General features: G+C 41.5%; 1 protein-coding gene across 3 annotated transcripts in view; it reads right to left on the bottom strand.

Annotated features, from left to right (window-relative positions):
* Nucleotides 1-12,935, bottom strand: part of immp2l (inner mitochondrial membrane peptidase subunit 2) — a 167,980-nt gene that overhangs the window by 55,548 nt on the left and 99,497 nt on the right. The gene's annotated exons all lie outside the window — the stretch shown is intronic.

Raw genomic sequence — 12,935 nt, 5'->3', positions numbered from 1 at the left:
GACTATAATCTACACGGCTACAGGTCATTCATGCAGTGCAACCAGAGTAAAGCACAGCACAGGAACTCTTCTGTCTTAATTACCTTGTTGAGGCGGCTTTGATGTCTGCAAAAAAAAAAAAGAAGCATTTTCTTTGCTGTGTTACATTAAATGGTGCCAAGCGAAGATAGTTTATAACGGCAGAAAAGAAACTTGTTAGTCTAGTGTACAATAAAAACCGACTATAATGTATGCAGTTTTATGAACAAATACATTTTTCATTAAACCTGTGTGGTGTCTTATAACTACTATCTTTTCTTGTTAAATCTGGACGGAGCATGTCTTTGATTATATTTCTATTGCTACAACAGACAAAAAAAAAAGACAAAGTGTTGTCTATGGAAATTTGTGTGGATGAGGCTCATAAATCTTGTGTGTGAATCACAACGGCAGCACGAGTGTGAGATCTGCTCTGGACAAACACAATTACAGCGGCCGCCCTTCAAGCCACACGCTCTAACACTGTTAGTGCAATGCAATCTCAAACAGCACTGCCGGTGTGTGAGATAGTTTGTTTTTGTCAGTGTGTGTGTGTCTGTGTGTGCACCTTAATAGACGTGTGTATGTGGGTTTGTGTGTGTGTGTAAAGTGTGAGGACATTGGCAAACCCATTGACTTTGAATTGCATTATATTCTCTTTCATTAAAAATCCAATATGGATTCCCAACACAAACCTCGGCGAGGTGATGAATCGGCGTCATGCGCAAACTGATGGGAGGCATTTATCAGCGGGACTCAGTCATAGATCAACCGAGTTTCAGCACCTTGGACAGGGCTTTTAGAGCACGCCCATTTGTCACCGCCACCGCTGCTAAAATATGACCCATTAGAGGAAGGGAGTGAACAGGTCAGCAAGAACGTGGGGCGCCCAAACCATCCGCTTCCCCGGGTGACCCTGCAGAGACACCGCTACCGCTACCGCTGCAGCCGCCGTCACTGCCGTCTCACAGGGACAGCTCAGCAACTATTGGGCTCATTTGTTAAAGCGCCTCACATCGAGCTGCTGGTGGGAGGGTGGAGAGGGTGGAGAGGGGGGGCGGTGAGAAGACAAATGGACCAGAAAAACCAGGACAAAGTAGTTTCAGCCCCAAACAGGACAAAGGACGACAGCGGCCGACGCTGATGTTATTGATGCGCTCGACTCTTTCTTTTTTTTCTCTCTCTACACGATAACCAGGAGTCTGCCGCTCAGTGAAAAGCATTGTGGGTATTTAATAGAGCAGAGTAGGAGATGACAGGTCGTTTTCATTTCCGTCTGCGTCCTCACCTGAGCTGTAGGGTTCAGCTCAGGTTCACCTCCGCTGAGAGATACATCAGTTAAAGCTAAAAAAAAACTAAACAAATAAGAAGCATCTTGGTCTTTTTTTTTTTTCAAAGTAAAACAAAAAAACTAAATAAAAACCAATACGCAAGAAAAAAAAAATCCACAGCTCCTCCGACAAGTAATTGCTCCGTACTGAGGGCAGACACACAATATGCTGTGGCAGATCCGAGGGGAATCTCCAACAGGAATAGTTTTCCACACAGCGACTGGCAGGTTAAATTAAATCCAGATTCCCCCAGTGAGACCGAGACCAGGACTCAAATCTGCCTCATCAGGACTCCACACACAAACCAATAAAACCAACAACCACAACAACAGAACTGAGAGTTGATGACTTCCCTGTGGCCACAGGACGGTGGTAAAACGGGTAAATTAAATCAACACAAACACAAGGACGATGTGGCAACTCAAAGAGGTGAATCACCGGAGGAGCATGAATGAAATCTGTATATTACATCCTAATGAGAGCAGTTGAATGTTAGAGGAGTAGGAAAGATTTATGACGAGCCATCAGGGGATCATGAATATGTAAAATGTTTTTATATACAGTATAAATGGGAGAGGTCCTTCTCTGTGGAGCATCAATGTGCAAATCTAAAAGAAAAAGAAGGTACCAAAAACTGCAGGGATCATCCTCTGGTGGCCATGAACATCCTCTTGTGTGGAGAGTTTGGAATTTTTGATTGGATGGTGATAATGCAAAACAAGGTCAAGAGGTCCAAAGAATGATTTATGATGAACCATTAGGGGACCACGAATATGCAAACACGTCATGTAGGCTATGTTGTATTTCATCCTCTGGAGAATGTAAATGTGCCGATCTTAAGGAGTAAATAGTAAAGTCAATATTTTGAATAGAAGTCACCAAAAACTTGAGGGATCATCCTCTGGTGGCCAAGAACATCCTCTTGTGTGGAATTTTTTGATTGGATGGTGACAATGCTAAACGAGGTCAAGAGATCCAAAGAATAATTTATGACAAACCATCAGGGGACCATGAATATGCAAATGTGTTATGTTGTAGGAGTCATCCTCTGGAGAGCATGCATGTGTATATTCATGGAAAACTGCACAGTAGGCTTTTTAATAAGTAATGTGAAGGTAAATATTTTTGAACAGGAATCACTAAAAACATGAGGGATCGTCCTCTGGTGGTCTTGTGTGGAAATCAGTGATAAAACTGTGGTAAAGTGCAAATGTAAAAGGTCACTTTGTGTTGTAAATGGTAGGGACCATCCTCTGGAGAGCATGAATGTGCAAAAATAGAGGGGGAAAAAAGTATGTGGCAGTGAATGTTTTCAACAGAAGTCACCAAAAACTTGAGGGATCATCCTCTGGTGGTCAAGAATATCCTCATGTGTGGCAATGTGTGATATGACTGTGGAGAGATGCTAATCTGAAAGGTCAAAATGTTTAAAGGGGGAGGGATCGTCCTCTGGAGAGCATAGATACAAAGTCTGTGACTGTAAATATTTGAACAGAAGTCACCAAAAACTTGAGGAATCATCCTCTGGTGGTCATGAACATCCTCTTGTGTAGAGAGTTTGAAATTTTGACTGTATGGGGACAATGCTAAAGGAGGTCCAATAGGAGGTCCAAATATTGATTTAGGATGAAGCAACAGGGGAGAATTAATATGCAAAACCTTTGTTAAGGAGAAATTGAGTATTAAATCTTTGGTATATTTGGGTCCATCATCTGGGCAGAATGAATGAATAGATTTAAGGGAAAAATGTACAGTAGACTTTTTATTTGTTGTGTGAACTCTCCAGTGTGGTGTCTCCTCCTCTGTGTCTCTAACCCTCCTCTCCTCCATGTGCATCTGTTTCCAACGAAGAAGCCGGTGAGAAATCAATCCATGGAGCGGTGGATAAGGTTATTTATCATCTACCATGTTACCATGTGTATATCTGTGTAGTCTTATCTGTCATCAACAAGAGATTACGGGTTACGGGGTTAGCGCGTTACGTTTGTGTGGCGGTGTCGCCATGGAGACGAGAGCTGGGACACCGGGTCGGAGGCTCTGATCTTACAAGGTTGGTTTTCAGCCAAGAGACGCTCCATTCTCCCTCGAACTAGTTACAAGTCATTGATTTAACCAGCACTATCACTCCAAAGCTGTTTAACAAATTAACAATTTAAATTTAATAAAGGTAAAAATCTTGCATTGTTTCCCTTTGAAGACACAGCAGAAATTTTAATAAGTTGGACTAAAGCTAAAAGCCAGACTCTGAGTTATTGATCGTTGGTGTTTGAGGTTGTAGTTGGTGCAGTTGCAGACTCATTATGACGATTTCTTACTCACATAAAGTTCAACTGAGGCCGATGAAACAGTTTCACAGATATGTAGTTGTAACTCAGCTCATCCTGAGGGGATGATTTTCATCAACACACGGTTTAATATTGTGACTGCAGGTCTTATTACATGTAATAAAACATGAGTTCCTCCACACGTGAACAATTTGACTGTGAGAAATAAAGCGTCTCATTAACGTCGGCTGCACGTCAACACAGAGTGAGGAGGAGGTCGGATTGGTGGCGTCTAAACTCCACATGCAGCTCGTTGCTCCAGTGAACGGATGCAATCAGAGCTTCCTAACGCAAACTGACACTTCTCCACGTCGAGTGTTGGAACCACTGCAGGCGGAGTTCGCACATGCACGACTGTTACTGTCCACGATCGGTTGTTGCCTTTAAGGTCGTGAATTAATGAGCTCAGTTTGAAGGATAAAGCAAACAGTCCTTCCAGAAAAACGTAGAGTTTTTTTGTGATTGTGACTTTGATAATGCAGCAGGTTTTCCTTAAAAAAAATGTGATGGAATATGCGATGGGTATTTATGCAATTTTATGCCATGGATTTGCAAAAACTGCGGAAACTAGAAAAGGATGCTGTCACTAACATTACATCCCTTTGTCCCAGTCAATTCATCTATTCAATATCTCGACATTTGTTGTAAAGTATAAGCATACTTTATTTTTATTCATCATTGGCTATTTTTTATTCTCTCTCACAGGGTTTTGTTTATCTTCTCGCATTGAGGCGATAACTTTACACTTTGCGTAATTACACCACTTCATAACATTCCCAAGGCAACAGGGGGAAAAAAGCTGCTACTGTGTGAAGTAAACATGCAACATTTTTTAAATCTTCTCCAAAGATATACAGTACATGTGTTAATTTTTTTGCAGTGCTGGGATTATGAAGTCCTGCATTTTTTGCACATTTTGCATGAAAAACATCAATTTATGCGGAATAAGTGTGGCTATGGGCTTCAGACTGCTCCTACGGGCATTTTGCCCCTAAAATTTGAGACAGTGCAAGTAAATTTCTCATCTACTTGCACATGTGCAACCAGTACATTTGCTGTGTTGTTTTTCTTTTTCTTTTTTTTTACTGGCTAAACTTGCAAAGGGCGACTCAAAGACTCTGGAATCTGTCATTACAGGTGGCAAGCTAATGTGTATGAGGATCATGAATAAAAAGGAAACAACATTTGCGCCCCTACATTTTAATTAGGGGACCACTGTGCTCCCAGAAAAACAGTTAGTCTGGAGCCTTGTGGCTGATTATGTGTTTGCATCATCACGTTTTCCATCAGAAGCTCGTGTGCAGCAGGAAACTCAGATGTGGAAGTACAATAAAAGCACATTAACTCATTGAGTGCCATTGACGTTTACGTACATCAATCAAAATCCAACGCTTGAGTGCCATAGGGATAGGAGAGGGTGAGGCAGCAACTGCTCGTACTTGTTGTATTTTAGTTTTATAGGGTCAATGAAAAAACTTGTGGAATGAAATTTTCAGATGTCTTACATGTTTTTGAAGCCAAAATTAAAACGGATGAATCAATGTTTATCTTGAGAGACTCTCTTTCAAAATGCATTTTTCTCAGCTTTCTAGAAAAAGAAGTGGTCTTTTTGGTGCAACCAGGCTCTATTCAACTTAAGATAAATCAAGAATGGAACAAGGTACAAACAAATGTTTTTTCCCTAGTTAAATAGAGAGTCTCCTCTTTCCTTTGAGCTATTTGGTGTTTTCAGAGTCATAGTACAAAATATTCTATGGGTCTTGAAATATTACTCAAAATGCCCCAAAACGCTGGCACCAGGCACTGACCATTTTATAAAAGGGCTGGCACTCAATGAGTTAAGAAGAACAGGGTCGCTGCACGGATCGAATCAGTAAACGTTTGATTACATCACCAGACTTTACTGCCCCTCCCCCTCCTGCTTCGTTTCCTACTAATAATCCATGGAAGCAGCTGAGCTGAACGACGGCGGCTGAAGGGAACTAATACCTCCTCATTACGACGCTTCCGCTTTTCTAAAACGTCCCATTTCCCTGCTACCGCCACTTCAGCCGCAGATGAACTCGGCGAGAAAGCAAAACTGTTTTTCTTATGAATTATTACCTCATTACAGGCGTTTGGTGTTGAAACTTCCACCGCCGCCGCCGCTGCTGCAGAACCGGGAACATCCTCACATTTATCTACCGTTCCTCATGCAGAACCTCCTGAGCCTCCAGTAATTACTCTCCCGCTCACCGGCCCATTAGGCTAAAACAACATGGCTGACTTTGGCTGATCTTGGGAGCGCTGGGGGGGTTTTTTTTGGGAGCTTTTATTATTGGTTGGTGATGGAGAGTCGCAGCTGGCGAACGCACACTTAACCTCTGCTGATACAGCGGAGCAGATAGCGCTCACTTACAAGACAAGGTTGTTTCTAGTGGAGACGCAGGAGGTGTTCCGGCTGATTAATGACTCGCTCCCACTTATTTCTTTGTTCTGGTTTGCTCCGAGGACGAAGCTGCTGCTGCTGCTGCTTTTTCACATCAGGAAACACCGAGTCAGGACGTTCAGAGGAGACGAGGGGGAGGTTACGCTTTTGTTCAACGGCTCTCAGATGTTTAAGAGACAAATTTCAATCATCTCTCATCGTCTCAGAGGACCGAGTCTGATCAATCTGCAGAATCCAGACGTCCTCACCGTTACTCTGGCTTCACGCTTCCATTTCAAAGCTTAATCGATTATAAAAACCTGAGAAACGCAGACATGAGGACAGTTTCTATCAGTTTTTAACATTGTCATACTCTGAACACACACAGCATTAAAGGGATATTCCGGCGTAAGTTTAAGCCATGGTCCAACGCACCGTAACACAGAGTTAGGCGCCCCCTCGAGAGATGAAGTCTGCTAACCGCTAGCTTCTCTAGTTGTAGCAACTTTAGCAATGACCGCACCATAACAAACAGCGCAGTATACGGATACACTAGCCACCGATCAAAACTTATAGCCACAAATAATGCTCAGAACTGCACCAAGCGTCATCAACAGTACAAACAGGGTTCAGGGTTTCATTTCGATGGGCGCCACTATCAGTTTGAGACCGAGTTTACTGAAGGAAATGGAGGAGAAAAGTGAAAGGGAGCGCTGCGGTGGAGTCTACGTCCTGGAAATGGAGGCTAAAAGTGACAGAGGGAGAGAGCTGGTGGAGGATATGTGCTGGACCTGGGGGAATCAAGTGGTCAGTCTGGTGGTCGGTGGCCGCTGAAACCAGATGTTTGTGCTGCCAGTCTCGGACTCGGACGTGTGTTGTCAGTGCCTGGACTCTATGCTGGACACGGAAAGTTGCTGCATAGCGTAAACTGGAGCAGAGTGGGTGAGTTGTTTTCGTCTCTTTTCAAAAGAAGCCAGGCAAAGCTAACAGATCTCCACGTGCACTTGTTCATTGGTCTTATAATAAACTTTGTATAACACATTATAAAACAGTTCAAACTGCTTTACATGAGGAGAAAAACAGGAATAAAACTAGTAAAATAAAAGCAACAGCAGAAAAGCTGCAAAACCCCCCAAGCAGTGACTGTTAATTTAATTTAATAAATATATATATATATATTAAAATTAATAAAGTTATTTTCTGGACAGTTGAGTGTCTGACATCTCGGCGGCGGATGTAAATTCCCACGCTCGTGCTGTAATGAATAATTTACCTTTTCTTAATCAGCCAGCGAAGCAGCTTCAGTTAAAGACCAGCGCTGATTAGAGCCGCGGGCCGAGGTGAGGGAGGGAGATTAGAGATGAAATTAAGCCTGGGCTGTTGTGAGCGTTGGCGCCGTTAGCGTCGTTAGCTCAGCTCATTAGCAGCTGGCTAAATGTCAGCAGCTCCTGACCAACAATAGGAGACGTTATCAGGACAAATAACTCCACTTAAAAGCTTCGCCCTCGGCCTCGTCGCTTACATCTCAGAAAATACTGAGAAATTAAACTCCTGGAAGTTCAGGAAGCTGCTGCTCCTTTCACAATAAGAGCTCACACACACATCTGGATGTTGAGGGTTTTTTAAAGAAAACAAAACACTGATGTGACTCAGAGCAGCAGCTCCTTCACTCCACAGCAAAGTTTTCACAAACCGAGTCAGTACAGGTACAGGTGACAGAGGAGAGACGACCTTAAAGCTCCATACAGTATAAAGGTAGATGTTTGTGTTAAAGCTCCATACAGTATAAAGGTAGATGTTTGTGTTAAAGCTCCATACAGTATAAAGGTAGATGTTTGTGTTAAAGCTCCATACAGTATAAAGGTAGATGTTTGTGTTAAAGCTCCATACAGTATAAAGGTAGATGTTTGTGTTAAAGCTCCATACAGTATAAAGGTAGATGTTTGTGTTAAAGCTCCATACGACACTGAGATGTTTTTTATTAGTGTGACTGCTGAAGCAGTCACACTATTGTTCTTCTGTTTGGCCATTTTCTTCTGCCTTTTTACGGTCTTCTTCTAGTCCTTCATACTTTGTGCTATTTCAACAATTCATATATCAAAACGTGCAGCTTTTTCTGGACTTTATTGGCATTACTTTTCTCTTTTTAACTCTTTATACTTTTTAAAATATTTAACTTTTTCTGATTTTTTTCAGCTTTATAATGGGTGTGTATTGCGTCTAACGAGCAGAGCCAGAGTGGTGTCAGAGTGGATAGAGGCAAAAAAACATTCTAGAGTTTTTCTGGCTAAACTGTCAGCACGGCCACAAATTAAACTCTAGACAAATTATTTTCTCCAGTTTTGTAGCCACACTTGTCTTCTGGCTAAAATTCTGGTCAAAAATGCAAAGAGACTTAGATAATAATTTTAAATATTTTTTAAATGCAGCCAGGGAGCTCTCTGCTCTCATTCAGCTCAATGTATTTTTTTCACATCAGCAGGAGAAGGAGCTCAACTTTGTAACTTGCTGTTAAGTGCTTTTTAATTCATTTTAATTCACCAAAAAATAGTCACAGGTCACAAAAAAGTCCTCTTCTTGCTTGGTGTGGCTAATTTATACTCATTTCTCTTTATTTTAAGAATCATTGAAAAATCTCACATTCATCAAAGTCTCAACCTCTCTTCACCACAACTCCACTGTAGTGTAGGGGGTAGGGTGGCTGCTTCCCAACCCCAAGGTCACTGGTTCGAATCCAAGGGAAGAACTCTTGTTATGTTATGTTGAATTCTGCTCTCCTCCACCGCCTTCAATTGGTTAAAGGTGTTTGTTATCTCCTTGATTACTCATACCAGTTTGCAGCACATCATCACATTACAATGAATGACAACAGTCTTGACAGCAGTGTGCTCTCTGTAGCTGAGTGGCAGAGTAAAGGTTTAGTGATCATATGGTCATGGGTTCGATTCCTACCTCAGTCATTTCACATCATTGCTTGACTTTTGATTCCAATTATTCAGCTGTCATTGGACAGTCTTTGATTCCTCATAGTATAAAGCTCATTGTAACTCAGGTTCTCTGTGGCCATATGGTTAGTGTGTTAGGTGTTGTGCTATTTCAACAATTCATATATCAAAACGTGCAGCTTTTTTTTTTAACTTTATCGGCATTACTTTTCTCTTTTTAACTATTTATACTTTTTAAAATATTTAACTTTTTCTGCCACGATTCCTTCATTTTTTTTTTAAGCAGAAGCCAGTGATCCTCTTATCAAAGGTTTTCTTTACCCCTCACATACTGTCTCTGTCTGTAGCCTAGTAGTTAGCTTGCTGGTCTGGAGACCTGAAGGTTGCTGGTTCAAATCTTGCCTCAACAACAATTTTAGTGAATTATTTTCCCAGTTGTCCTCTGTTGACTTCTGATAACTTGCTTCATGTTGAAACTGCTGCTCTCAGCCTGAAATTCACAGAAATTTTCATTCTAAGTCATTCAAGCTTGACTCTCAAGCTTTCTTGGTGTTAACTGTGTGTGCACCGTGGCCTAGAGGCAGAGTGGAAGTCTAATGACCATGAGGTTGTGGGTTTGATTCCGACCTTGGTAAAAAATTTGTATGGTGATCACTGCTTGCACTATTTGCTTATTCTGCAACAGCGTTCAGTTGCTATCAGCAGTCACACCATTTCCATTCTTGGAAATGCTTTTTCTAGTTTAAATTATTATTTCTTCTCATGGATCAGCCCTTCAAAATAAAAGACAGAAGGAAAGAAGGAAACATGGGATCTTCACACGTCAACCTGTCTGAATGCTAAGTGCTAAAATTAGCACAACAAAGGGAGGTAGGTGCATCATATCAGGCGTCACCCGAGGCCGACATGTGAAGCTCAGACTGATAAACACTGAGCCGGGTTGAGTAGAATAAAAAGATGAAGAACAGTGGGGGAAAAATAATCCTGAACAGAAGATGAAGAACCTTAAAGAGACATTGGACGTCAAAGTGTCAAAGTATTGACGCGTTTCTTCTATTTCCTTCGGGACAAACTGCTGTTTCATCCGTCTAATGATGTTTTTTTCTGTTTTCTACCTGGAGCTCAGTCCAGTCCAGTCCAGTCTGAGCTGTAAAATCTCTGAGCTCCACTTCGCTGTGTAAACTGGAGCTTCACTCCGACTCTGTATCTCGGAGCGGCCCGAGGCGTCAGGATGTAGCGGTCCGGGTCTCCCAGGTGAACCGGCGTCCAGGTTTGTCTGTTTGTGGAGCAGCAGCTTCAGGCTCCAGGCTCCAACACTGATCTCTATTAATAAAGGATGAATCTTTCTTCCCCTCCGGTCTGATACAAACATGAGAGACGCTCGTCTTCTCACCGAGGCCGCGGGACGATCGAGTCTCGGAGGCGCCACTTCCTGCGGTTTCAGCTCGTACAAACAAGAGATGCATTTTGAAAATGTGGAAATCTGACTCACCACCTTTATTCGAAGCCTGGCTGAGGGAGCTGGTAGGAATTCTCCACATTGAAAAACTGAGATACGAGATATCTGGCAACTTCTATGGTGTATGGAGACCTATCCCCCCTAAAGAACAAGAACTATTCTGACATATTTGATGCACTCAAGTGGACATTCAACTCTGATGTTTCATTAAGCCTCTTTGTGTGTAATCTGTTTTTATATGTTATGGTTTGTGTCAAGTCTTTATTTATTTTTATTTTTATCTTGTTTATTTATTTATCTATTTTTTTAATTCATTTTTATTATTATTATTATTATTATTATTATTATTATTATTATTATTATTATTATTATTATCATGTGTATTTGAAGAGTACTGATATATTTGATGCACTCAAGTGGATATTCTACTCTGACACTACATTAAGTCTTTCTGTGTGTACTTTATTTCGACATGTCATGGTTTGTGTCAAGTTTTTTTATTTTTGTATTTATTTTTATTATTATTATTATTATTATTATTATTATTATTATTATTATTATTATTATTATTATTATTATTATTATTATGTGTGTATGTATATTGTTCGTTACTTTGAAAATTGACAATAAAAATATTTTGAAAAAAACCCCCAAATAACCCAGTTTCAGCTGCTGTACGATGGAGTTTGACTGACACGAAGCTGCGTTCACTGTCGTCTATTCTTAGCCCTTCTCTTCTCTACCTACCCAACACATGAGCGCTTTCAGAGGATATAAATGGCTAATTGGGGCGTTTTGATCGCTGAGTGCCGTGACAGTCGACTCGGGTATTGATTGATTGATCTGGGCCACGGGTTTATTGATACTTCAGGCTGACGAGCTCAAAGTCTCTCTTGTCTCATGTGAGTGTTAGGTCGTTATGTGATGGTATCAGATCGTTAATACTGAGGCATCAGTGTTTTAATGTCATTTGGTTTTGTTTCAGTTGGTTCCCATGGAGACCATTGATTTGAAGAAATGTCACGGTTCCTTCAGTGTTTTTCTTACGTTGAGGTTTTTAACACAGGATTTTAACTGACTTTAAGTGATTCCTGAAGTGAAAGACTAAATCTTAAAGAGAGGAGTTAAGGTGTTTTGTGCAACTGGCCACTGAGCTTTAAAGGGATAGTTCATGGTTTCCCTCATGAAACTTTTCTGTTATTATCTCATAGCGTGGTGAATGTGCAGGTCACAACTTGTTCACCAGAGCGTTGTGGAGTTGTTGGATTGTGTATTTGATGAGTTTGATGAGGGAAACCAAGAAATCCCATGAGCCTCCGTAGCGTAGCTCTGAGCAGCTCACGGCTCTGCTCCGCCGTTCTAAAAACAGCTTGCACCGACAATTAAAGGTAACGAACCTACTGCTATGACTATAGGGATTATGGCAATGGGCCAATTTGACAAAATGTTGAAACTATCCCTTTAAAACCAGCTGTCAGGACTTCTTGTGACTTTGTGATGTCACAACTAAGCCCCGCCCCCTCACCACCTGGACCCACCATCCATCCAACAACTTTGCAGGATTTGGTTTCTCTGAGTGTTTTATTCTGAAAATCTGCTCTATGTTGGTTTTTAGATCTTATCATGGATCAACCCTTCAAAATAAAAGCACAGAAGAAAAAGAAACAAATGTGGTGCTTATTTATTTATTTTTTACCATAATGATGTGAATGTGTTGATTTCTCTCCACACAGCAGCTTCACTCTGACTCTGCTGGTGTCTGTTGGTGTTTGCACTCTGACTTGTATTGCAAACAGTTAGAGCTGTGCATCACGTGTCAGTGAGGAGGAAACAGCTCGTTAGAGAGTTTACTGAGTGTTTGTTACAGTGACGGACAAACACACAAACAAACAAACAGAGCCTGAGCTGGACGATGTGGACGAAGGCCGAGTCTCTCCGGCCTCGTCCTCCTGCTCCGACCTGATAAGGTATCGACCGGTCCACAGCGGAGGACGCCTCGTTGTCCCCTTACGTAACTACAGGCTGATGATCAATGACAAGGACTGAATCCTTCCTGCTGGTTAAATGCACCGGGGATCGATGACATAACGACTTCACAAGTTCATCTGCTGCTCGGAGCTGCAGGACTTCACACACTAAAAACAGTTGGGTTAAAAATTAACCCAATTTTAACCCAACTGCTGGTTCAAATAAGGACGAACCCCTTGGGAAAACAAAAGAGAAATTCCAACTCTGACGCGTTTTTAATTGTCATTTTGACCATGCCATAATTTAATAAAGGCATTTTATAGTTAAGAGAGTGCCTTGGAATTTTTCTTTTGTTTTGCCACATCATTGATCCCTTTCCAAAGAGCACCTCTTTTTAAACAACGAGTCCACGAAGCGCTCCTTTGTTTGAACTTTTTAAGGACGAACCCCTTTTTTGGGTTATTATAACCCAACGGGTTGGGT

Source organism: Trachurus trachurus, assembly GCF_905171665.1.
Source record: "Trachurus trachurus genome assembly, chromosome: 6".
NCBI classification, from domain to species: Eukaryota; Metazoa; Chordata; class Actinopteri; order Carangiformes; family Carangidae; genus Trachurus; species Trachurus trachurus.
This window is presented reverse-complemented; position numbering and strand designations above follow the sequence as displayed.